The sequence below is a fragment of the Tiliqua scincoides genome, chromosome 1 (genome assembly GCF_035046505.1).
Source record: "Tiliqua scincoides isolate rTilSci1 chromosome 1, rTilSci1.hap2, whole genome shotgun sequence".
Taxonomy (NCBI): domain Eukaryota; kingdom Metazoa; phylum Chordata; class Lepidosauria; order Squamata; family Scincidae; genus Tiliqua; species Tiliqua scincoides.
In genome coordinates, this window is record NC_089821.1 from 164318568 (window position 1) to 164343910 (window position 25343).

Below are 25343 nucleotides of genomic sequence, written 5' to 3' on the forward strand. Positions count from 1 at the left end.
AGCCTACAGCACCTGGTATTCCCAGGTGGTCTCCCATCCAAGTACTAACCAGGCCTGACCCTGCTTAGCTTCCAAGATCAGATGAGATCGGGTATGTGCAGGGTAACAGTTGCTCTATAGCAGTGGTTCTCACATATTTAGCACTGGGACCCACTTTTTAGAATGAGAATCTGTCATGACCTACCAGAAGTGATGTCATAACCGGAAGTGATACCATCAAACAGGAAAATTAACAATCCTAGGCTGTAATCCTACCCACACTTACCCAGGAGTAAGTCCCATTGACCGTCATTGTTAAAAGAATATACACAGTAGCTTGTTAAAAATACAGGTCTGTAACATTTCCCCAAATGCAGTAACATACCATGGGAGCATCAAGTCTAATATGTTAAAAATAAAATATTGAAACGAATGGGAACCCACCTGAAATTCACTCGCGACCCACCTAGTGGGTCCTGACCCACAGTTTGAGAAACACTGTTCTAGCAAACAACTCTTAATATAAACTCGACTCCTCAATAAAGGAGTGACTTAAGAGAAGTTGAGAGAAGCAACCCCTGCTGAAAGGACAAAGAGGCGCTTTTTCAACTGACGTTTTTTCAACTGATGCTCCTCGTATATTTAGCAGGAGGAGAGTAAGTAAGTAAGTAAGGAGGAGAGAGTAAGTCACTCCGGCATAGCATCCCTCCTAGTGACTTCTTACTAATGTTTCTTCTATATCTTTTTAGTCTGTCAGTCCTTTGAGGACAGGGAGCCTTTTATTTCATTTCATGAACATTTTTGTTGTAGCTGAAAAATAGGAAGTAAATACTAATATAATGTAATGATTGGCATATCAAAGAATTCCACAGTCAGGAAACAGATTAATCAGGGTTCAGGGCTGAAGTCCAGGTTGAATTGTTTCCTAACCAGTATTTAGAACCATGCTCTAAAATGAGAGTTGCTAACTGTGGGAAAGGCCCATTTCTATTATCTTAGGCAGAATTTTCCACCATTTTCATCTTACGGCACACTGAGAAGGTGCTAAAATTATCAAGGCACGCCATCAATTTTTTGACAATCAACAAGGCATACCATACTGCTGACTGGGGATGAATACCCCCCAATGGCCCTATTAATATATGACCATCTCCCAAATGCTTGTGGCATACCTGCAGACCATACATGACACACCAATGTGCCATGGTACAGTGGTTGAAAATGGCTGGTCTAGAGGTTTGCTCCAGATTCCATCCTTATGGAAGAGTATACATATAGAAAGAGAATATCAGTTTGATCATTCAGAGAACAGAAACAAGAAGTAAATGATGCCATTTTTTTTTTAAGCGGACATATCTTCCAATCATGCAAGTCGGTTTTTCAGGTTATGCAGTATTTTACTTCATGAGTTGTAAAATGTGTAGCAGTTTGTTTTCTGATTCATAGGTCATAAAATATGAAACGCTATCTCTTCACTAAGGACCACCTTAAAATCATTTTTGCAAACCCAGGGATTCCTATTCCACATTCCTCACTTCTGGATTCCTATCAGAGTGTTGGTTTTCACTGACCTAAAGTTCCCATCATTCACCATACCCTGCAGCTAATGTTGGCAACAGGTCAGTTTTACACTGTGATATTGAACTAAAGGGACGTATAAAAATTAATGTTCTTTGTACATTTCAATTGACAAGAAGTGCACAGTGATCTTACCATAGCTATTTAGTGGGAATCTGCAAGAAGACTTGTTTCCAGTGTGCCCATGTGAATGCCAGCCTTGAAAGGGCAGTGAAAAATATGTTTGCATGGAACTGTGGAATTCTTCTTAGCTGCAATTGGGTCTCCTGAACTTGGCCTCCTGCCTCTGGGAATGTGCAGCCATTGCCATCTGTCCTCCGCAGCTAATCTTAAAGCATGCTCTTGGCCACAACTGATAAATCTTCAAGCGTAGCTTCTGCACTGTATGTAGTGCAAATGGTATTCTTGAAAGGGTCCTTTAAAATGTATAGGAAAGCTGAACTAAAAAGCACACTGTGCCTTCTCAGATTTGAATTTTCTCTGGAATCTGACCCCTTTCACATTAAGAATCATGTGTATGCATGAGTGGGGTCTTGTGTCTGTTGCTTCTTAACATTGATTTCAGTACATGCCAGGCAGCATGTTTGTCTTGTTTTGATGTCTTTAGACCCTGAGCATTTTACATATTGAAGATTTGTCTGTGTAGTACACATTTTAAGTTTCCAGCTAGCTGAAGTTCTTCAAAGGACTTGCTGCACAGAGAGCTCTTTGCATCCTGCAGTCCTGATAGAGTGATCTCCATTAACTCCGCAGATAACTATGTTGAGTTTGTCCTAGTAGAATCATAATCTCAGTCCTACTACAAGTAACAGTTAGCTACAAGTCATGGGTCTTTATTTTAAAAAGGGGGTAAAGATTGCATTCTTCTAAGAGCTGGTGTAGGATAGTGCTTAATGAGCTATGAACTGGGGAGCCCTGGTTCAGATCTTGTATCTACTCAGAATATATGGAAAGAAATTCTGGTGCTTGCTTGGTTTTCCAATTGTTAAATGAATTGCAGCAAGAGTCTTATTCATACGTTACTTAGTTGCTGCTGGAAAAATCAAACTGCACGTGTTCTGATTACTGTACCAAGTTATAAAGCTTGAATTACAGGGAAGTCACAGAGGGGAGGGGGAAGAAATGACCCCTTTACCTTTTGTTCAAGTTTTTCAGCTATGGTTTTTGGAAGGCAATGGGAAGGGCATGAAATGTCTAATTTGGGAGGGGTGTGTGATTACATTTTCCCATAATGCAAGCATTGGAACTCCTTATTGAAGCAGTGCTTATATTTTCAAATCTCTTGGAGAAATCTCTGAACCCCTCGAATCTGACTTTTTACTAACAGTTCTTTAAAATCTTGAAGTGCATCCAAATATACATTGTGCAGTGAAGCTGGCATGGAAGCATGTTTACCATTTTTGGTTGATATGTACAGTGTTTTGAACACTACATGGTTTTGTGTATTTAGGGCACAAACCAGCAATGCACTACATTAATTGCTCAGAGGCTTGTGACTGCATGACACACACATCCTGCATGTTTTCCAACTCTGAACAAAATAGATGAAGTTAAAATAAGGTGCTGAACAAATATTGATTTGATGTATTTGTACACCACCTTTCATACCAGAGCCTCCCCATTGTTTACATATAATTAAAAATGACAACAAAATAATCAGGTTTTTTTTTTTCTTCTGGGAGACAGATGTAAGAGCAGTCTGACTGTTGCCCCTTCTTCCTTGTACAACAGTTCTAAGCTGCAGCATGGTTTGGGGTGTGTGTGTAAGAGAGAAGACAATGATCCTCGCCTCAGGCCAGTAGCATACCTAAGAGGGAGGCAGGGTGTACGCTGTACAGGGTCTTGCAGAAAGGCTTACCCATATTTTTATATGGTTTTTGAATGCCTTAGGACAGTGTAGCATGAGCTGGTTCTGCCGGGAAGAATGAAGTAATCAGAGATATATAATTTTTGCATTTTCTGGGAAAGGATGCTGAGGGCCAAATTTGATGTTATGGCAGCAACTTGAGTTGCATTAATGGCTCCAACATTTGGGGTGTCCAGGGACAAAAACTATGTCAATCCTCCCCCTTCCATCTTGTACTCTCCCCATGCTTTGGAAAGTCTGTGCCAGTTACTACCCTCCTTTGGTGCCTCGGAACCAAGGCAGTAAATGGGCAGTCCCTCCACTATCACTGCTATAATTGCATATCATAGTGCAAAGCAAGGCTTGCCATGGAAGCTGAATTTATAAAATGGGGAAGAAAAGATCATCCTATTGCTGCTGCTTCCCACTTCCTCCTGGAAAGTTGACCAGGAGCTTAGAGCAGGGCCTCTGAGAGGACTTTTATGAGGGGGTAAAAAGTTTCTTCTGGGCCCCTTTGCTAAGGGGGAAGGGTGAAACAGATGGGGGAGGGTGGTGTCAGGCAAGCAGAATGGGGACAGAGAGGGGCAAAACGGGGGTAGGGTAGAGATAGCTGGATGTCTTTGGAGCCCAGGTCTACCCACCCATGTGGCATTGGCAGCAAGTTGCAGTAATACAGAAAACCAAACTCACCTCTAAAATCTCTCTAAAATCACCCCTAAAGTCTCTCTAAAATCTTTTAAATATGGGAAATCATCACAGAAAATTAACATCATCATATTTAAGCTCACATTAGAATGGAAAGTGTCCTGTGCATACAAAAACTTGCTTCTGCAGCAGCTGTAGTCTTGCAGCTGTGTCCCTGAGCTCCTATACACTTCATGGTAAACAGATCCACAAGCCAAAGAGCTGCTGTAGCAGGCCAGTTTCCTCCCAGATTTGACACTGTGTTAAGAAGTGTCATGTCTGCATTATTCAGCCTAATACATATGACTTGCCAGTAGCTGCAACTGCACACTCATGGTAGTGTCCCCAGCGTCCCGTGCAGGAAATAAGTCTGAGTAGATAGGAAAATGTAAGATCCCAGGAAATTTCTGGGCCCCTCCTTTGGCTCCTGGGCCCCCTTTTTTACCCTGGGCCTGGGTACCAATTAGCCCCTTTACCCCCCCTCTCCTAGGCCCTGGCTTAGGGGTTAATGGGGGAGTCTTATCAGAGGCAGTGGGGGACAGGCAGCAGCAACATACCATCCTCTTTCTTCCCTGGCATTATTTAGCAATTCTAGATGCCACAGTGGCAGGGGGATAGGACATCACTTAATTTTTAACATGGCAGTGGGGAATGAAAAGGATGGGTTCCTGCTGTCACTGCTCACAGATCATTGCCCTGTAAACCTTGGCTTATTGGGTGCTGTTGAGGAGCAGTGGCAACAACCCTCAGAGGCTTTCTAGGCGTGAGTGTGGGCCCTTGTATGGGCTCTTGTGTGGACCTGTGGAGTTCCACCTGTGGAGTGTAATGGCCTCCACTTGTTGGGTTGTGCTTCATACATGCTCACTTTTCAATCCAAAACTGCTTAACCCAAAGTGGTTTTAATACTGAGAGGATTTACTGGCAGGATTTACATTTCATCTTCTATCTTGTGGTAGAAGAACAACTGGGCAAAACAGCTTGGGAGGAACCATTTGTGTGGGACCCAATGTAATCTCCCTTTTCTGCCTATCTCTACTATGCTATAAATGGCCCACCCATGATATAGGCAGGTGGTAGTGACCCATGGGTCTGTCACTCAAGTTTGAATTTAAATGATGAACTCAGCCTACTGTCCTTTGCACTCTCAATTCCTTAGGTAAATATGTTTCAAATCAGGATGGAATCCCAAGCACAGTTATTGGAAAGTGGGTCTTGTTGAAATCTGTGAGATTTGTAAGCAAACATATTTAGCACTGGGGTGTAAGAACAAGTCAGGTCCACAATGTTTTTAACAACTAAAGAGAACTCTGCTTTGACCTTATTTTGCTGTCCCTCTTGTGGAGGAATGCTTGTCACAACTACGATGATTTAAAATCAGGGCTTCCTAATATGTCTTAGTTCTTCCTGCATAGCCTCGGTAGTTTCCTTTTATAATGCAATATGGAGAAAGCGTCAGTGTAATTGGTGAAGAATGGCTGTGCCTGAGAGGTGCCCTTTGCTACATTTCAGAACTGCTGCAATTCATTTGTCAGAGGCCTGGCTCTGTGACACTTCTAGCTCTGAGACACACAGCACAAGGGAGATGATGATGGCTTTTTATTAGATTAACCTCTGCGGGTAAAAGATGGCAGACTTTTGACACTCACAGAGCTCTTGTTCAGGCAGAAAACAGAAAACTGTCCCACACATTGGATATAATAAAGTTGCATTCTCTCTTTTTCATTTGCCTCCAAGTGCCCTTAAACAGAAATTGGAAATCTTCACTGTCTTGTAGAAATTATCCTTCATGTTACTAGCTGAGGTGGAAGCTCAGCTAGTGGAAGTGGAAGTTCTCATTTTGTGACTCTTCTAAATCTTAATAACTATACCAATTGTATAGTCAACATGGTGGGATTATCTATTAATTAGGGCTGCCTGGAGTAGCATAAAATGTCTATGTGGAAGTCCTGTGTAAGACATATTAGGTAACGCATGTTCATTGTTCATTGACAAACACACGTGCACGTGTTGTGCTGTGTTTATATTTGCTCTGCTATGCCTGTTTGTGTGTCTCATGTGAAAAGATGGAAACTGGCTTCTGTTTGTCAGTTGCCCTTGCTGGAGACTGTGCCTTCAGTGCTGTTTATTGAGCAAAGGGTTTCAATAAAGAGCCACAGGAAAAATGCCTGTATTTTTGTCAATGAAATGTACTGCCTGAGTAGAATGGTGACCAGAATTAGAGTGCTGATACCTCCTGCTAAAAAATGCCTGGGAGGTTGGAAAATCCTGTCGAGGAGGGAGTAGCTCCTTATCTGGTTGTCCAGCGGAATGCATCTTCAAGGACACAACCCACAACATAGAGAGTACACAGACGCAAGGAAATCCATCACCATTTCAGTCTGTATTTACAAATTTACAATAATAGCAGCAGCATAGCAAAACAAAGCAGAGACAGCAAAATGTACAGCACACATGACCACCAACGACCCACTCATGAGGGATCTCACAGTCTCTTATAAAACTCTGTGCATGAATCAGGATGGGTGGTGTCTCCTCCTCCTGCCACACCCTGTCTCATGATGCAGTCCTCATCAGCTGGCTCACTCCACACCGGAGTCCTGGTGACTCAGCACTTCACAAACTTTAGGCCCTACCTTATTCGGGCCTGCGAATTTAACCTGGGTTATGTTCTAACCATGACAAATCCTTATCATAGTTTCATGTGGGGAAATACCTGTAGATAGGAGGCTTTCCAAGAACAGTAACTGGAGATGATGCTAGGACAAAATGAAGGGGGAGGGAACAAGCACTCGCACCCTCTCAGTGTGCAACTCGGCCAGCTGTCATTCATAGAGCCATATCCAATCCTAGTCCAGTTAGCCCTCCAGTGACATCTATTCAGTTCTTCCATCCTGGCTGATTGCCAAGAAGAGCTGCAGTGTATCTTCTCCTGAAACAAAAACCCCCAAAACTTCCCTGCTATGAATGGGAAAGTTAAACAGGCTGTGACGTTAAAAGGTGAGACAGATCTTGTAATGCTGTGTAGAGTTACCAGCTTCTGGTGGCAAAAAGTCTGTGTTTTCACATCGTTCTGTTTTTATTCTCCACAATGAGGCTGGAGGGGGGGACCCCTGTACACCTGGCAGCAGGAGAAAAACATTAATTTTTTTAAAATTTTTAATCAGAGAGCTTGCGACAACTACTGAGCAGCATTTGACAGTCAGAATACTAATGACTGGTGTACTATGATTGCCTGCCTTGAAAGGGCAGCGAACAATACACTCACACAGAGTTAGCTACAGTTGAGTTTCCCAGTGCTTGGCCTCCTGCCTCTTCCCCGACAGTGAATTTTCAGCAAGGTCCCAAACACAGCTTTGATTATTTTTATCATGCGCTGCCTCTCAACTGTTATGTAGTGCAAATGATTTTCTGGAACAGGCCCTATGAAACTGGTTATTATGGGTAAACTGGGCTAAAGCATTCACCATCCTTTAAATGTCTCTCTGGATCCTGTCCTTTATCAGGTTGACAGGAATGTATATTCACCTGGTATGAGACAGAGAGAGAGAGAGCTGCCTGCAGCGATATAACAGGCATTTGAGTACATGCTGGGTGCTGGCTTTCTTTAAGTGCATAGAACTTTGCATATTTTCTATATTAGAGTTTTGTCACCCTTGTGTCTTGGCATGTGGTCTCTTAAGGCATATACCAGCTGAAGAAAGGCCCTCGCTTGCCAGTACCTAAAGATGTATGTGCATAGTAATGATTTATAAGCAGCAGCTGCCTCTTACAACTGTGATAAGAATGCCCAATGAATTCAAATGAGATCTAAAACATAAATTAGGTATCCTAATCGCCCGTGCTATCCTGCCTTCCTAGTAAAGTGAATATTTTATTGTCCTTTTTTATTTTGTATTATCTTGCTGTAAGGTGATATAATTATGTTCTAGCCAGAGTGAAGGACTTTTTCGCGAGAAGGTAATGGCAGATATTGTCCTTCTTGTGCATAAATCTGATTCTGGTAAAACTTGGAGCCTTGGCCACAAATAGATTTAGGGAATGGGTGATTTTTAAAAGGCTGGGGTGGCACCAACTCTTCTTTCCGCATCCTCGCCTACATTTTGTGGATTCTCACATTCTCCATCTCCCACTTTTCTCCCCTAACACTGTTACATAAAGCATTTAAAATGCTTGGCAATGAGAGAACAAAACACAGCCTCTGTTGACTTCTAGGTCCAAGAAGGAGCTAGTGTAGCACAGTGGCTAAGAAGACTGTGTTGTGAATTGGGACTCCCAGCTTCAAATCTTTCCTCTGCCATCATGAGCTGATTAGTTGGCCTTCAACAAGACAGTTTCTCTTGGCTTCAGTTTCCCCAGCTGCAACAAGGGGAAATAATATTTGTTTAATGAGGTGGTGGTTAGGGATTATACCAAGATAATACATGTGAAGAGGTTTGTCACGCAGAGAAGGTGCTCAACAAATGCTACTTATTTTTGTCTAGGAGCAGCCTTATGGCCGTTGTCTTCAAGGCTGCTGTGATGGCTCCTTTTTGTAACAAAGCATTAACTGCCTCATAGTTAGTTCCTCCTAGCTAAGCATTGGTAGCCGAGAGGGAAGAAGGTCAGGGAAACAGGTGGTAAGCTGCTTTTTTCCAAACAACCTGTCCCCACCCTCGGACTGTAAAAACTGCAATTCATTCACTAGAACAGGATAAAAAGGTGTTCTGGACGTGTCCTCAGGCTGAACTGTTAAAGTTCTGATAGCCAAACTGCAATGAATGGGAGGGATTTTTGTTCCTTGAAGTGGTTAGCAAGCCAGTCACAACATTCCTCTGAAGATTCCTATATGTCACCTCATGGGCTGAACTGGAAATGGCCGTAAATCTCACAGAAGAGTTATACTGGGATGGGGCACTGTGTAGCTGCAATGGGGTACATTACATAGGAAGGTGTGGGATAACTTGCTCCACAGCATGTATTTTTTACAACGACAACTTTCCATTCAGCTCTGAAACGGTGAGAGCAGGAAACTCCTGTTTTACCCTGCACATGCCCAATCTCATCTGATCTCGGAAGCTAAGCAGGGTCAGGCCTGGTAGGTACTTGGATGGGAGACCACCTGGGAATACCGGGTGCTGTAGGCTTATACCATAGTCTTTCGAGACTGAAGGTTGCCAACCACAACCAACTTCATACAGACACCGGCATCTTTGGCAATGGAATCCTTTGCATGTTTATTCAAAGATAACTTTGTGGTGGAATGTGGCACCCACTAGATCCACTGGCCTTTCAGTTGGTGCTGTTGATTCACATAGTGTTGAAAAACACTTTATGGCGCTTTTACAACACCCAGTGCCAGCACTGCTGCCGCAGTACTGGTACTGGCGGCAATAGAGTTGGGCTGTAAGTCTCATTGCTTGACAGCTCATAGCTGAAGTGTGAGCTACTGCATTGAAAATGATTGAACTTGATATGATGTCAGAGGATATAAAAATCCCATTCATGGGATTTTATCCATGAAGGCAGTCTCACGCATACAAGTTAGCTATCACTTGATGCGTAGTGGTTAGAGCACTGGCCATGCACTGGCAGTGCTCAAGAAAATTGAGGTTCAAATCCATGCTCAACCTGAGTTGGTCACTGTCTCTCAGACAATTGCAGGGTTGTCATGATGGTAAAAGGAGCGTATAGGAGCCATATGCACTGGCCTGAACTCCTTGGAGGACGGTTGGTAACGGTCTATAATTTTGCAGTCATAGATGTATGAGTTGACTCTGAGTTCCTTCAAAGTTCAACTATGTTCAATGGAGGATGTTGGATGGCTTTTAAAAAATTAAAAAGCAGTTGCTGATTCCAAAAGTAGGATATAAAAGATGTTTCTTGCTGTTTAAAATTTCCAGATAACTTAATGGATGTTCCATATTTCAGATCACTCCTCAAAAAAACTCCTGACTTGTAGAAATCCTAATTCTACATATAAGGTAGAGGCATGCTTTTATGAACATATACTCCATATTCATTAATTATGGTCCTAGCAATGACTACTTACAATTTATAAAAAGTAAATGTAAAAGGACTGTAAATGCTGACTGTGTGCTACTGTGCAGAAATATTGTTGCATTCAGAAGCTTTAAGCTCAATTTTCTTTTCAAGCGGGAAAAAAATTACAAAAAAGGAGTCCTGGGAATACAATATCAAGATGACAACTGACATTCTACTCAGACTGCCACCACCAGTAAATTAAACCCATTGTACTTTAAAAAATAATTTATTGGAGATCTTAATAGGGATTTGACCTAGGTACTTAAGTTTTGTATAGGGTTCAGGGCCACTGAAAAAGATAACTTCTCCATTAACATAACTATGTATGTAAATGTAACTATGTAAATAGTCTCACAAAGTTGCCAAAGTTTGCTTTTTATAAAATCTGTTTTAATTGTCTTGATATTGTAACTTTTTAAAAAATTGGATGGCTAAAACATAGGTGATAAGTTGATGCATAATGGTATCAGATCAATGTGTGCCATAATTGATCATATCATTAATCAATTAGTGTTGGTTATAGCCTAAAGGATATGTGAAAGTAAACTTCTGTGCCCTCTCCTTAGCCTGATAGTGCTCTGACCTATCCCATAACTCCCTCCCCCCAGCTATCACAGATGAGGGATACTCTGTACACTGTAAAGAGTTAGGATATAGTTCAATATTATTAGGAAAGGTATTGAGAACAAAACGGCTAGTATTATAATGCCGTTGTACAATTCTATGGTAAGGCCACACCTGGAGTACTGTGTCCAGTTCTGGTCGCCGCATCTCAAAAAAGACATAGTGGAAATGGAAAAGGTGCAAAAGAGAGTGACTAAGATGATTACGGGGCTGGGGCACCTTCCTTATAAGGAAAGGCTACGGCGTTTGGGCCTCTTCAGCCTAGAAAAGAGACGCCTGAGGGGGGACATGATTGAGACATACAAAATTATGCAGGGGATGGACAGAGTGGATAGGGAGATGCTCTTTACACTCTCACATAACACCAGAACCAGGGGACATCCACTAAAATTGAGTGTTGGGTTAGGACAGACAAAAGAAAATATTTCTTTACTCAGCGTGTGGTCGGTCTGTGGAACTCCTTGCCACAGGATGTGGTGATGGCGACTGGCCTGGATGCCTTTAAAAGGGGATTGGACAAGTTTCTGGAGGAAAAATCCATTACGGGGTACAAGCCATGATGTGTATGTGCAACATCCTGATTTTAGAAATGGGTTATGTCAGAATGCCAGATGCAAGGGAGGGCACCAGGATGAGGTCTCTTGTTATCTGGTGTGCTCCCTGGGGCATTTGGTGGGCCACTGTGAGATACAGGAAGCAGGACTAGATGGGCCTATGGCCTGATCCAGTGGGGCTGTTCTTATGTTCTTATGTTATGTTCTTATTTATTTTTACATTGCCAGGATAAAAATGGCAACAGTGTACCAATATATTTGCAGATATATTTTGTAGTGTTCATGGGTGAAATTATAGTTTGTGAATTATGATCCACTTTATACTTTGTGTGAAGAAGCTCTGTGTATGAATAGAATCAGCTTACAATTCTATTTTTATCCCATCCTTGCTCCAATGAGTTTTGTTGTGACACACACAGTATCCCTCCTATTTTATCTTCACAACAGTCTTTAGGGTAGGCTACGCTGAAACCATGAATGACTGGCCCAAAGTCATTCAGTAAGCTTTGTGGTTAAGTGGGGATCTGAATCTGAGCATCTTTCAGACCTGATCTAACAGTCTGATGACTTATCACTACACTACATTGGCACCACGCTGAGATACCATGACTTTGGTTATAGCCAATGCAGTGCTCTGCTGTGTTCATATGGACTGCCTTCCCTCTGCATGTCTAGCTGGAACAAAGCATGCTTTCTAAAATACTTTGAGTAATAGTACTATAGTAGAATGGAGTACTATTCCTACCATTCAGCTGAAATGAAACCTAGTAGTACTGAGATTGCTTTCCAGTGTGTCTTGATTGAGTAATGCTGATAAAAACTCCTTTCCATCAGTCATTGACTCTTTACATGTATAACATTTACATGTACATGAAATGATATGAACCTAGAAAACACTGGTACTTGATTAATCTTGCTTGTAGTAAAATGTTGGATTCTGCAAAAAGCTAAGTAAGTACTGTAGAATTTGTATTGAAAATAATTGTGGTAATTAGGCTCCTTGTAATAAAATGGGATTGAAAGCAGCAAGAGCAAAAACGCAAAAGGAAATATTGGACTATAGGAAAGGAAAGTTCTGGTTTTGCTCCTATTTAGAAACATATAAAACCTAATGAAAAAGTCATGTTGAGAAGGATAAGCACCATGGACAGTTCACGCTTGTTAAGTCTATAAAATGATATGGATTGTAATCTAGGCTGGAGAAACAAATCTGCTCCATCAAGCAGTGCACTTTTAAGCACCAAACTCAGCAATGCTCCTGGAGGTCATGTAGATCCAGCAAGGTGACGGAACTCAGTAACATCTGTCTGCTAGAGCAACAGGGATTCAAGGGTTCTTTTATGGCATCAAGTTGCTAACCTTGCTTTTTAGGAGCATTGATATGTTCATTGCATCATAAATGTTACAGTGACCAACTTTTCACTTACTCACTTTAAACTCCTGCACTGTAATGCAGTGAAATGGGAAGGGGCATTTAGGAAAGATAACTATTCCTTATAGACAGTAGGCACCCTGCAAAAGAGTAGGCACTGATGTGTGAAAGGTAGCCATTCCTCTGGGCTTTATTCCAGAAGCTTGTGGAGCTGTTGTTTTTGTGCTTAAAATAGCTTTGGTTGACAGTTTTGATGTAGTGGTTTTCCCTCCACAGAGGAATACATGTGGAAAGCTCAACTTCCCCAAGAAATGCCCACACAGATTCTCCAGAAAAAATCCATTAGCAGGCAAGGGTATGAATATGGTACCCTGATTTTTGCCATGTGAACTGCTTGTTTTCTAATGAAATAAATGCTTTTCTTGTGTTGTTCTGTGGAAGAGAGACATTGCAGTGGAGTCAGTTTTAACTGGAAGTAGTGAGGTTATTCCTCTGTATTTTCTGTTTAAGCATCTTAGGTAACAGGAAAGACCTCTGCATGAAACCTTGGAGAGCTGTCAACAATCTTAACAGACCAGTAATTTTATGATGTATATATGACAGTGTTGGTTCAGGTACTTTTATGCTACTTTTTACATCTATCCACTTTTCAAGAGTGCTTGTTTCCTGATAGCCCATGCCCAGTACATACAGTTAGTTCTCTTTATATGTGAACTTGCTGTCTGCAAATTCTGCAAGGGGCAGAATTGCCACCTCTCACTTGTTATCTGTGAATACTGTGCCAGTGCACACAGGGGTAACAGAGGCTCAGCAAGCAAGCAGGCAGGCAGACAAGTGGGGGTGAGAGAGGTAGCCTCCTTGTGAGCGGAAGGCAGTGCTGGTGCTGTACAAGGGAGAGAGGAAGAGACAATATACAGTATATGGCCGATGGGGTAGGGAGTTGCGGTAATCGTGGCCAGCCAATTATACTTGTTTTTTAAGAAAGTTATCTGGATTGGGTCAATTTTCTGCATCATACGGGCACTGGAATTGGCATGTGGAGAATTGTTGGATGCATTTGTGTCCACTTCCAGACTTGCCCCACCATCTCAGACACTGTAGCTAAACCGTAACAACCCTGGTGTTGATGAGAAGTCTCTGGAAGGCTACTTGAGAGCTGCTCTGGGGCTGGGACAAGCCTAGGGAGGGAGTCAAGAGGCAGGTAGAGGAAGAGGAAGGGTGAAGCAACCCTTTCCTCACTGCTGAATTTTAAGGCCTCATTGTTAGACCAGTGATCTTCGAGTTAAGGGTTAGCCAGCACTGAGAAGTCATCAGATGTTGATGAGTCCTCACTATTACCCAGCCCTACAGATTTCAACATAAGATATAGGTTTATAACATTACAGATTTCAACATAAGATATAGGTTTATAAAGTTCATAGAGTATATGATGACTGGAACCTAAGTCCATTTTTCTTATAGGTTCAGTGATTTGGTATCCGCTAATTCAGTATCCATTAGATTTTCCTAACCCTAGCAGATAATGAGAACTAACATCCAAAGTGTGAAGGGCCAGCTCTCCATTCAACAGAAGCTCCTACCGCCTGACTCATGCCAATAAGATCCAATCCAATAATTTTGCAGTTGGGGTTATTCAGATCCTGTGTTCACGTGTGTTGAAAACAAATACTATTTTAATGGTAGAGAGGAATGAAACTTCTTGTAGGCTTTTTTTAAAGACCTCATCAGTTTGAAAACCCTATTTTATGTTTATTAAGGTGGATTAATGATATTTCGTCATGAGAGACTGGAAACTGAGCTCTTGCATGCAACTCTGCTACTGAGTTAGAAACAGATGCTTCACCCTTTTTGTAAAATGAATTGTTATTTAAATATATCAAGAAGTAAGACAGAAGTATTCATTAAGGTGCAATTTCAGCCGTGATTATTATTTACATTTAATAATAAAGCATCTATCTAGCACATGTTAAGGGTTTCAAATCACTTCGTGTATGCTCTTACAAGAGCCCTGTAAGTCCAGTATAATCACTGTATTGTCACATTGCATGGCATGGATGTGGGGGCATAAGAGTCAGTGGCTTATCTCAAGTGGGTTTACAGTTGACGGAAGTTTTGAAGTTGGCACCCCCAGCTATTACTCTTAACCACTGTGCTACACCACTTCTCTCTGGCTGTTTCTATGATGTTCCTTATCTGCTACGTAGCAGATAAGCTTGAATGAGCCACAAACCAACCTGAAGTATATGTTGGAGTCTTGTAGTGCCTCTTTACTGAAAAGATGATAGCTCTATCTACTTGGAGAGTTAAAACTGGAGCTCATGTGCCATAAAATCAGGGGACACATCTGCAGCTCCATGCTTAGAATGTATCTGCAATCTTTTTCTCTGTCAGAGGCAGAATTGCTAATAGGCTTCAGGCACAGCCAAGCTCTGCTTCAAGACAGAGAGCAGTAATTGGTTACAATTAGGGACGCACAGAGCGAATACAAATTTTGCTGAATAGCAGGGCTCCTAGGGTTCTCCAGAGAGCTGAATTTTGCTCAAGGTAAAGGAATAGTCGGCTGGCCTCATTTTCATTCAATCAGGATACTGTAGAAACAGCCTTTAGAATCTAGAGTCTTTTATATGTTCACCTTTTCATTGTGTCCCCATTGAAAATCTACTGTGTCCATGATGTGGGAGTTCTTTTAAAGAGAAAAGGGCAAGAGAAGACCAGCAGCTTGTCAACCATCTGGTCTTCCAGACATGTGTTCAGTGTTACTTTCTTATGAACTCTTCTGAGAGCGGAGAACTGGTTTTCAGTTACTCTGCCTCAGAAGTAAATAGTGAGCCACTGGCTGTGTTAACCCTGTTTGTTGGACTCTTAGGAATACAATTGATACATTTTACCATACATGATAGACATGGCTTTTAACAGCCACTTGGTGGACAAACATTAATGAATAGAACAACCAATTTAAATATGCGTCTCAATATTTTTTTTCATATATCAAAACTATAGTGGCAAAATACAGAGTCTTGGATTAAACATGTATATTATACTGCAGTCAGAAAGTCCTCAGTGCAAATATTTGATGACATAATTAAATTTTTGCACACGAATGGGGGATATTCCAATTATGTTGACAAAACTGCATTCATAACAATTGCATAAATGAGAAACAAAGAAAAGGGAAATGAACTCTTTTTTGTTTTTCAATAAATTACCATTCTGTTAACCACTGGAATAGCAGAAGCACTGGTGTAGTGGGCCCGGAAGATATATTTAAGACCCTTTAATACAGTTTTACTTGTCATAACACAAATGCATGAATTAAGTTGAAAATGTATAATAATAATAATAATAATACAGGTATTTATATACCGCCTTTCTTGGTCTTTATTCAAGGCGGTTTACATAGGCAGGCTATTTAAATCCCCGTAGGGATTTTTACAATTGAAAGAGGTTCTATCTTTCAAGAACCACAACATTCAGATGTTTCCTTCTGATCTGGTTTCACATTCTGGCCTCCATCCTCCCACGCTCAGAGCAGATGGAATAACTCGGCTCAGCTTGTCAGCTGTTTCAAGGTCGCACGGTGCCGGTGGCCTCGAACTGGCAACCTTGTGGATGTTATCTTCAGGCAAATGAAGGCTCTAATAATAATAATAACAATAATAATAATAATACAGGCCTTTATATACCGCCTTTCTTGGTTGTCAGATTTCTCCTTAGACTTTAATTCAAGGCGGTTTACATGGGCAGGCTGTTCTAAATCCCTGTAGGGATTTTTACAATTGAAGAAAGGTTCTATCTTTCAAGAACTACAACATTTCAGATGGATCTTTTATGGTCTGTTATCACTTTCTGGCCTCCAGATTCCTCCCACGCAGGCTGACAAGCCTCTCCCTCATCTCTCCAAGAGCAGGTGGAATAACTCGGCTGGGCTTGTCAGCTGCTTCAAGGTCTCGCCATTCATGGTGCCGGTGGCCTTGAACTGGCAACCTTTGGATGTTATCTTCAGGCAAATAGAGGCTCAACCCTCTAGACCAGACCTCCTGCCCTCCAGATATCTGTTTCTAGGCTTTACCATTTCAGATCACAAGTGTGAGCTCACGATTCAATGAATATAAGGAGGACCTTGCTGGGTTAAACCAAAGTTCATCTAGCCCAGCATCCTGTTTCTCATATGGCCAACCAGATGCCCCTGAGAAGTTCAGGAGATGGAGACAAATAACTTTCTCAGAGTGGTAAAAATTAAAACAAATTTTGAAGTTCTCTGAAAGTACTTATCCAAACTGAGTGAATGGGCAACCGAAAGGGTTCAGTGTAAACAAGAATGAAGAGCTGTACAATGGACCAAAACAAAACCCCAACTACATGTGTAAACTGAAGGCATCTGAGCTGTTGGCTATGGACCAGGAAAAAGAACTCAATGTCTTGGTGAATAGGTCAATAAAAATATTGTCCCCATGTAGCAATGGTGGAGAAGATAAATTCCATGCTAAGGGTCATTGGACAGGGATGAGGAATAGGTCTGTTAATACTATATTGCCCCTCTAGAAATCTATGATGCAGCCACATTTGGAATACTATGTATAGCCCTGGTTGGCACATGTCAGCAAGGATATTATGAAGGTCACAATACTAGAGCCATAAGTCATGCAATCCAATTGTCAGGAGGTCTAGGACAGACAATAAGAGGAGCTTCTTTGCACAGCACATAATCTGTGGAATGAGTTGCACAAGGTGTGGTGAAGGCTACTAATTTGGATGGCTTTCAAAGGGAAAAGGGCAAATTCATTGAGGACAGGTCTATCAATGGCTATTAGTCATGATAGCTATGCGCTACCTCCAGATTCAGTGGCTAAATGCCAGCTGCAGGGAGCAAGGCAGGGTCTTTTCTGTTTATAGACTACCCAGAGCAACTGTGGGAAACATAATGCTGAGGTAAATAAGTTTTGGGCTGATCCAGCATGGCTTTTCATGTATTCTTATGTAGCCTTTATAGGTAATTAAGAAAGAGTGCAATTAAACCTTAACAGATGGTTGAATAATCAAACTTATTGCCCACACATGCAAACGTGTACCACTACGTTTCTGTGTATCTCTACACGTGTGCACACACACAGTTGGGCAGCCTAATCCTGGGCTGCCCTAGTGCCAAAAACAACTACTGCAGTATCCAGCATGCACCAGGCAGCCACCACCTTCTCCTCGGGAAAAGGTGACTTTCTTCCCCTTCCCCCGTGCAAAGGAAGTAGCCCTGCAATGGGGCTACTTGATTCTGTGGTGGCTCTTGAACTAGTGCAGAATCAAAGAGTCCCATGTTGGGCTGTGTGACCCAACATAGGGATTAGGATCTAGTGGAGCTGAGCTTTACTGGTTCTGCCCCACTCCCTCCCCCTGCCATGCCTCCTCCCTGCCCCCCCACCCCGGAATGCTTTCCCACACACCCCACTCACCACAAAATAAAAATTAAAACAAATGAGTGAGTTTGTTTCCTTTCCAAAATAACTTAGTGATAGACCTTGGATAAATTGAATCATTTTTAGGAGATTTTAAGGAGCTGCTAGGAAATAGAGGGAAATCAATGAGACATATGAAATCTAAGGCCTCAATAGCACTTTCTAGTGTCATATTTTGAAGCTACTCTGTGTTTGAAAGTCATTGAGTTGAAAGGAATCTATTATCTCCCAGAAATGGTGAAACAGACAATTTTGGGGCTACAAAGTCCATTTTAACAAACATATTAATCTGGTTGATTGTTTTAGGAATTGCCCATACATTGCTCCTTATTATAAACATTTAAGTGCCTGATCCAAATTAATTCTATCCAAATTTTCAGTGCCAATACAGCAGCAATGCTGCACTAAGGGAACAAACATTCTCTTACCTTGAGGAGGCCTCTGTGCCTATCCCACCACCACAGGGTGCAGTGCAAACAAAGTTGGCATGGCTACATCAGTGCTGGAAAGTTGGATAGGATTGGCCCTATATCGGCTTATACTATTCAGGTGCTGCTAGATCAGCAGGAGCTACAATAGTAATGAATTATCTGTAGCACAGTCAAGAGCAGCAAAAATAAACTCATAGCTAGTTAGGATGACTGGCAATGGATATTCAGGTCAGGAAAGAACAATAAGAGTTTGGTAGAGTCAAGAGCTATGTCTGAACCCATGTTCTTCACCACGGATACAATGATAAGATGAAGAGGTTTTGTACCTTTGCCCTTCCAAGTTCAGACTTAAATATTTGGATACTGTATCTCTTTGTCTACCATAGCTCTAAGCAAACATTTTCACTGATTAAAAGCTGTGTGTTAAACACAGGGTCTATATATTTCCACTTTATCGACACTGAGAGGTTATGAACTATTTTTCATTAGTGTTATATTAATAGTGCAGTGCTGATTCTTAGAGATTTTCTTTAGGTAGTTGACTTCCATAGCAACACATCATCAACAGAAAAATTCCTGGGAAAAGTCTGATAAAGCAGGAATTCAGAACATCTTTGGAGGCTAGATTTAAAAAGAAGAAATCAAAATTATGCATATGCGGTGGGTACAGGAAAGAGTAGGGAACTCTTGCTGGAAAAGTTTTAAACTATCAGATGTAAGAGATCTATGGAGTTTAGTACTATGGATTTTAAATTTGGGTTTTAAAGTGGTGTGTCTACTTTGGTTCATTCTACAACAGCATTTCTCAACCAGTGGTACCTGTACCACTGGTAGTACTTGAGGTGGTGTCTGGTGGTACTCATGGAACCCCCAGTTCCTTGCCGCCTGGCACTGAGACCAGCAACACAATGTGACAAGCAGCAGTAGGAGGCTCAACTCAGTGGGCAGAGCTCCAGCGCTTGCTTTTCACATGCTTGAAAAAGCCTTCCTATCTGCCCTTAGCCTCAGTGTTTGCTGCATTGACTCTGGCTTTCCAATCTGTAAATAACTGGTGGTACTTCTAATAGGTGGATGAGGCAAAGTGGTACAGCAGGGGACACATATTGGGAAATGCTGTTCTATAAGAAGCAAATAAAAAAATAAAAACTTGATATGGTTGCAAGTTGTAAGTGACGGTGTTGGTTCATAAGGAAAAAATCCAAAAGCCACATTCTGGCAATACTTTTGATAAGGCTGACCACTTAATGACACTGAATTGTGAGCTTGTTGAGCTTGTTGGAAGCCTTTGCCAACCTGGATGTTAAGAAAAGCAGAAATAGTGCAGAGAGCTGGCTTTGATGAAATGGTCCCCAGAAGGTCTGCGCTGTATTCCAGTCCTGAAATGGTGTCAGGATGATTTGTGCAAGGCTTATGTTGATCACCCTTGCATGTTCTCAGGTTGTACCCAGAGCTTCTGGGATGAAGAAGAACCAATGATGGCTGCATATTCATTTCTAGTAATTTACTGTTTCCAGAGCAAATCAAAGCATGCACCACCACCACCACCCCTCCCAAAATGTAGAGAAACACAATAGATTTATGTTAACAAACTGGAGATTCATTGAAGTGTTTTTTTTAATAATAGAGAATGCAAATTTTATCAAAAAAAAAGGACATCTACATGGATGGCTATAACTGGAGGACATGTGTCTGTAAGTGGGTATTGTGTATGTATAGTGGGCATGCATGAGGCAGCATTCTTAGTAAAGAGGTTATGGCCTGACCATTGAACTGAGTGACACTAAACAATTTTTCAATCAGTTACTGTAAGCAGGGCCTTATTATTCATAAGGCTGACTAGGCTGATGTCTAGGGACCCCACAGGATTTTTTTTTTTTTTGCTGAGGCACTGTTACCTGTGCCCTAGGACGCTAATGGTTAAAGGCACTATGCACTTTGTGCTATAGCAATATGTGATATTTATATGTAATATAATATATGCAATACGTATATCTCCATATATATACTCTCATTTGTGTGTGTGTGTGCATGCATAAAATTTGTATACACACACATATTAATGCCATATTGTTTACCAGTTCCTCTTTTGTCTCAGGTGAACCTGAAAATAAATATACTGCGGTCTAGTACCTACCGTACCAGGATGAGGCTGTCAGTTGTAGTGGGGTGAAAGATTGAAATGACAGAGGGGTTCCAAAATACCTGAAAGCCTAGGGGCCCCACCATGGGTTAATATTGCCCTGCCTGTAAGAGTATTAATGGTGATTGCCCTCAACATCAAGCCAAGTGCATGTCTGACTCTGAAGTCCGTAAGAAAAGTATATCCCCATAAACTGTATGGCACATAAAAACACAGCCACATGAAATCTAAAGGACAACCCTGCAGAACTGAAGCATTACATTATCAGGAATTTTCTTTTATTTCCATTAAAGCAAACGCTGTGTTATTTCCCTTCAGCAAGATTTTTTCCCCCATTTATGCTAAGACTCTGGGGGCACATTGCTGTGAGCGATGGAAGTGTTTGTTTCTACTCTAGGACGTCCCACTGTACATCATGCACAAAGATGGATTTGTTTAAAACCTCTCTGGGTGTTCAAGCTTAAGGTAACCCTTGTGGGGCCAAAGTGTATAGTCTGGCTGTGAGCACCTGGCCAAATTAATTAATCCTGTAATGCAGTTTTGTTTGCACTGCAGTTAATAGCAATGCGGCAGATGTCAGACACCAAAGTGTCCATTTTACTACAGTACTTTATAGTCTGTTGTGGTAACCACTAAGTGAAGAGGTTTAACAGCTGCTGGCAGACACATGTTTTAGGATCACATTTAGGAGAGCATTAGCTCTGAAAAGTCAGAAAAATAACACAAAGGCATCCTCTTGCAGCTCAAGTTTAAAGGTATTCAAAATACAGACTGGGTAGGACAGCGAATGAAACAAAATGGAGCAGCAACACGCAGTATTTTTTGTTCTCAAAATCTTGTTGATCTTTGATCCTGATCAGGCTTAGAAAATAAATTTTTCATTGGGACACTAAAACATTTAGTGCAGCAGTATTGAAGAATCTTGAGTGTAAGCAATGATCTTACCATTGCCATAAACGAGCCTTTGGCCAGCCATTATTTCTCAGTCTTGGGTGATCCATCTATAAGAGCTAAACTATGGTGGTCCAACAAGTGGTCTATGGGCCACATACAGTCAAGAGACCTTTTTTTAATGGCCCTCTCCAAAGCCCTGCTGCACCTACTACTGCCTCTGCCGCCTGAGCCTGCTGAATGACTTTGGCAGCTCAGAATGTGGAAGTAATTGGCAGTGATGTAATCATGTTACCACAAATTACTTCCAGGTCAGCACAGCCAAGGGGGTCACACCAGAGTCATGCAGTCCTCCCAGCTGCTAGAAGTTGGACTGCCCTGAGCTAAACAGACACTAGCAAGTACTGTTCCCTAATCAGAAAAGCTCCCCTTAGCATGCCCCTTCACTAAGGTCTCTCTGCAGGTTTTGCAATCACTTGTTCTCCATACAGCTCTTTAATGGTATTTCTTGCCTTCTTTAGTCCTGCTGAGAGAGAGAGAGAGAGAGTTAGAATCTTGGAAGAAAAAAGATACAAAAAGAGTTTATTTGGCATTGCGAAAGACAGTATCAGGTGTCTAGTGAAGCTGGTGGGCTGACAAAGACTAGGGGAAAATACGCTACTATTGACATTGTCACCACTTGACCGCATTAAACCATATGCAGGAACCACACAGCCACAAAAGTGATTGACTTTTATAATGGAATGAAGCTCCCTCCCTGCCAGTTGTCCAAATTTTCTGTCACATTATTACCAATAGGGCACAGGCCATGCTGATTTCAACCTGTGGTGCCAGGGCTTGCATGCTCGTGAGGTGGGCTGAAGCAGTTGACTGAGGGGCAGGTAGGAGGGTGGGCTGGTGCCCACCACCGCTGTGTACCTTGTTGTCATTTCCTGGTTGCTTGCTGGCTCTCTCAGCCACCAGAGATTGGAACTTGAGACTCGAAGACTTGACTCGAGTTACAAAACACTAGTTTTTTGCGACTCATAAGGGACTTGAGTCACGTGTGTCACAGACTCAGGCACTGACTTGTGGCAGTGACTCGAAAATGAGTCGTGACTCATATAGACTCAAATCCTGACTCTCTTTAGTATGTATGTGTGTTTGCTTGTTTACTTCTCCCTGATCATTTCTGTGTTGCCCCCAAAGACCTCATGGGTGATCTGGAAGCCCTCTTTCAGACTGACAGCAGCAGCAGATAAGGTGGGAGGAGGGCATGTGGTTCCAGGAGTCAGGGCTGGGGGTTTGAGGAAAGGAGGAATGTTTAAGGTGTTCTTTTTTGTCTTTTTTTTTTGCTCGAGGACATAAACTTGGTGCTATGACTCCAGCATACCTTTATCAGCCACCCAAAAGGGGGAGCCAAGCTGAGGAAGCTCTTGGCCTGGCTCCCAGAAAAGGAGATGGGGGAAAGATGGGTATTTAATCTGGGGAGCCCGCAGTTATGTGCATGCCACATGACTGTAGAAGGGATGTCATGGGAGAGCATCTGATTGCAGTGTGTTTTGTGTGCTGGGGGTGGCGCTTTGTGAAGTTCAGATGGCAGGAGGGCTTGGCAGTGGCGTAACTGAGGCATCTGGCACCTGGGGTCAAAGAAGATTTTTGGAGCCCATACAAATGTCCACCACAAAATCCAGAAGCCCCTTCCTGTTTAAAGGCTCTGGGAGATCTTCTATTTCATAAAGCAGGGAATCAACTCAAAAGTCGGGGAATCAATTTGCTAAGCAGGGAGCACAGTTCCTTAAACGAGAGAGAATAAAAAATAAAATTAAAATCATTTGCTGAGTTGGGAGATAAAACACCATGAATAAAATTCATTCTCCAATCCAGGGAATCAAATCCACTAGCAATAGCAAACTACTGGCCAAAGATCCCTAGCTGTCTTTCTCAGTGAAAGTCACCCATCCCAGCTGTCACTTCATCAACAAGAGAAAGAAGATGCATGATGGTGGATAGTGGTGGAGGGTTAAGGAAGACGAGGGGGAGCACACATTGTTATAATGCCACTGGGCTCTGTGGGCCAAATGGTATGTTGCCCACGGACTATAGTTTGGAGATTCTTGGTTTAAATAAATATCTTTATTTACCTTGTTTGGAAGTTCATGCCCAAATGAGAGTGATACTTGGGATGATTTTGCTCCAGTAGGTGTAGCTTTAATCCCAGTTGTTTTTGTGATTGTTTATGTGTTTGGGGCTCAGGAGTTTTTGAAGAAGCCATGCAAATGGCATATTGGGTGTAAATGAAGACAGGCATTCCTCCACGTGTTTCTCAAGAAGCACAACCAGATCAAGAATCTAATTATAGCTACAAACCCACCCTAAGAGAGTAACTAAAAATCCATTGTGAACAGGTGAATTCAGCTGCGGTGCGCACCTTTATTCCCAACCAATATAATGTCCATCTTGTCCAAAGCCAGCTCCATAGCTAAAGCCTGAACAACATATTATGTGGCCACCTTGTATACAAGCTCTGCAAAGCTTGATACACAGGTCTGGAATTTGACTGGTTTGAAACAGTCAATCCTGCATTTGGAAACATAGGTCTGAAAACCTGGCCAGGGTTTGGGGTGAGGGAGGAAGCAGCAGGAGGCTGATATGAGGCAAGGGGGAAGGATCCCCCCCACACACACTGTTTCTGAAATGCAAGTTGCTGCCTCTTGAGACCAGAAGTGGTGACAGGTTATGGCTCATAAGGTGTTCACACAACATGTCAAAATCTGAACCTGTCTTGCTCATATTCCAACCCAGCATTCTAGCCCCTTCACATACTGAAGCAGCCTCATGTGCACCAATGAGAACTTTTTTCCCCATGGAATAGATTAGCAACAAGGGGGTGATCAGGATTGGGACCATGGCAAGGGGCAAAATTTAAAGTCATCCCCACATTGTTCTCCGTCCCCAAACTGTGGTTTCAATTAGGATCAGACCCCTCCCCCTACAACCGCTATTTAGCTTTAAAACACATACACACGAGTGCCAGTCATTTGCTTATCATAGTGTGTAATTTTGATCCCGACTTTCCTTCCTTCCATGTTTGAAACTGCTATGATTAGCTAGCTGCTTGAAAATTCAGTCTCGTCATGTGTCAAAAGGTAAAATACTGTAGGCAGATGAATGTCAGATTATTTCTGCATATTATTTTCCCTGCTATCCTGAGAGGGGCCATGTGCTCCATATCAGTCGGCTTTCACCTGAGTGCCCAGCTATCGCATGTGTTTCTGAATGTCCACTGTGCCCTCAGTGTTTGCAGTTGGCTAATTGTTGCAGCATCTATGTCATTGCCTTTAAAGCGAAGCTGCCCAGAGGTATGATCTGGTGGGATCCTCTTGAAAAGTTATTGTTCTGTAAGTGTGCATATAGATAGTAAATCTAAAGAGTGCCATCTGCTGACATATAGGAAAATATGTAGTATCTGGAACGTCTTAACATTTCCGAACGATGAATTTAAATGAGTCTTTCCCCCTGTGACAATTGCAGGAACGCCAAAGCTGTTGGAAGGGAGTGTTGCCCAAGAGGAACATGGGCCAATAAGACTCTTCTGGCTGAATTCAGAACCACTGCTGGGAAGCGTAAGGGGAATTTGAGGGCATGTTCTGATATAACTCTTTATAGCTCATCTTGAACAGGGAGATATGAGAATGTCTGACATCAATGCTTTCTACAGTTGAGTTGAATATATTTGACGTATTATCTGGTCAAAGATCTTGAGGTAATGGTAGCATCAAGTCCTTATATCTGCA

The 25343-nt window shown here is 42.0% G+C and overlaps 2 pseudogenes; one reads left to right on the forward strand and one right to left on the reverse strand.

Annotated features, from left to right (window-relative positions):
• On the reverse strand, positions 1–120 carry LOC136637695 (5S ribosomal RNA; annotated as a pseudogene).
• An 8971-nt stretch (positions 121–9091) lies between these two features.
• On the forward strand, positions 9092–9210 carry LOC136637772 (5S ribosomal RNA; annotated as a pseudogene).
• The last annotated feature ends 16133 nt before the right edge of the window (positions 9211–25343 follow it).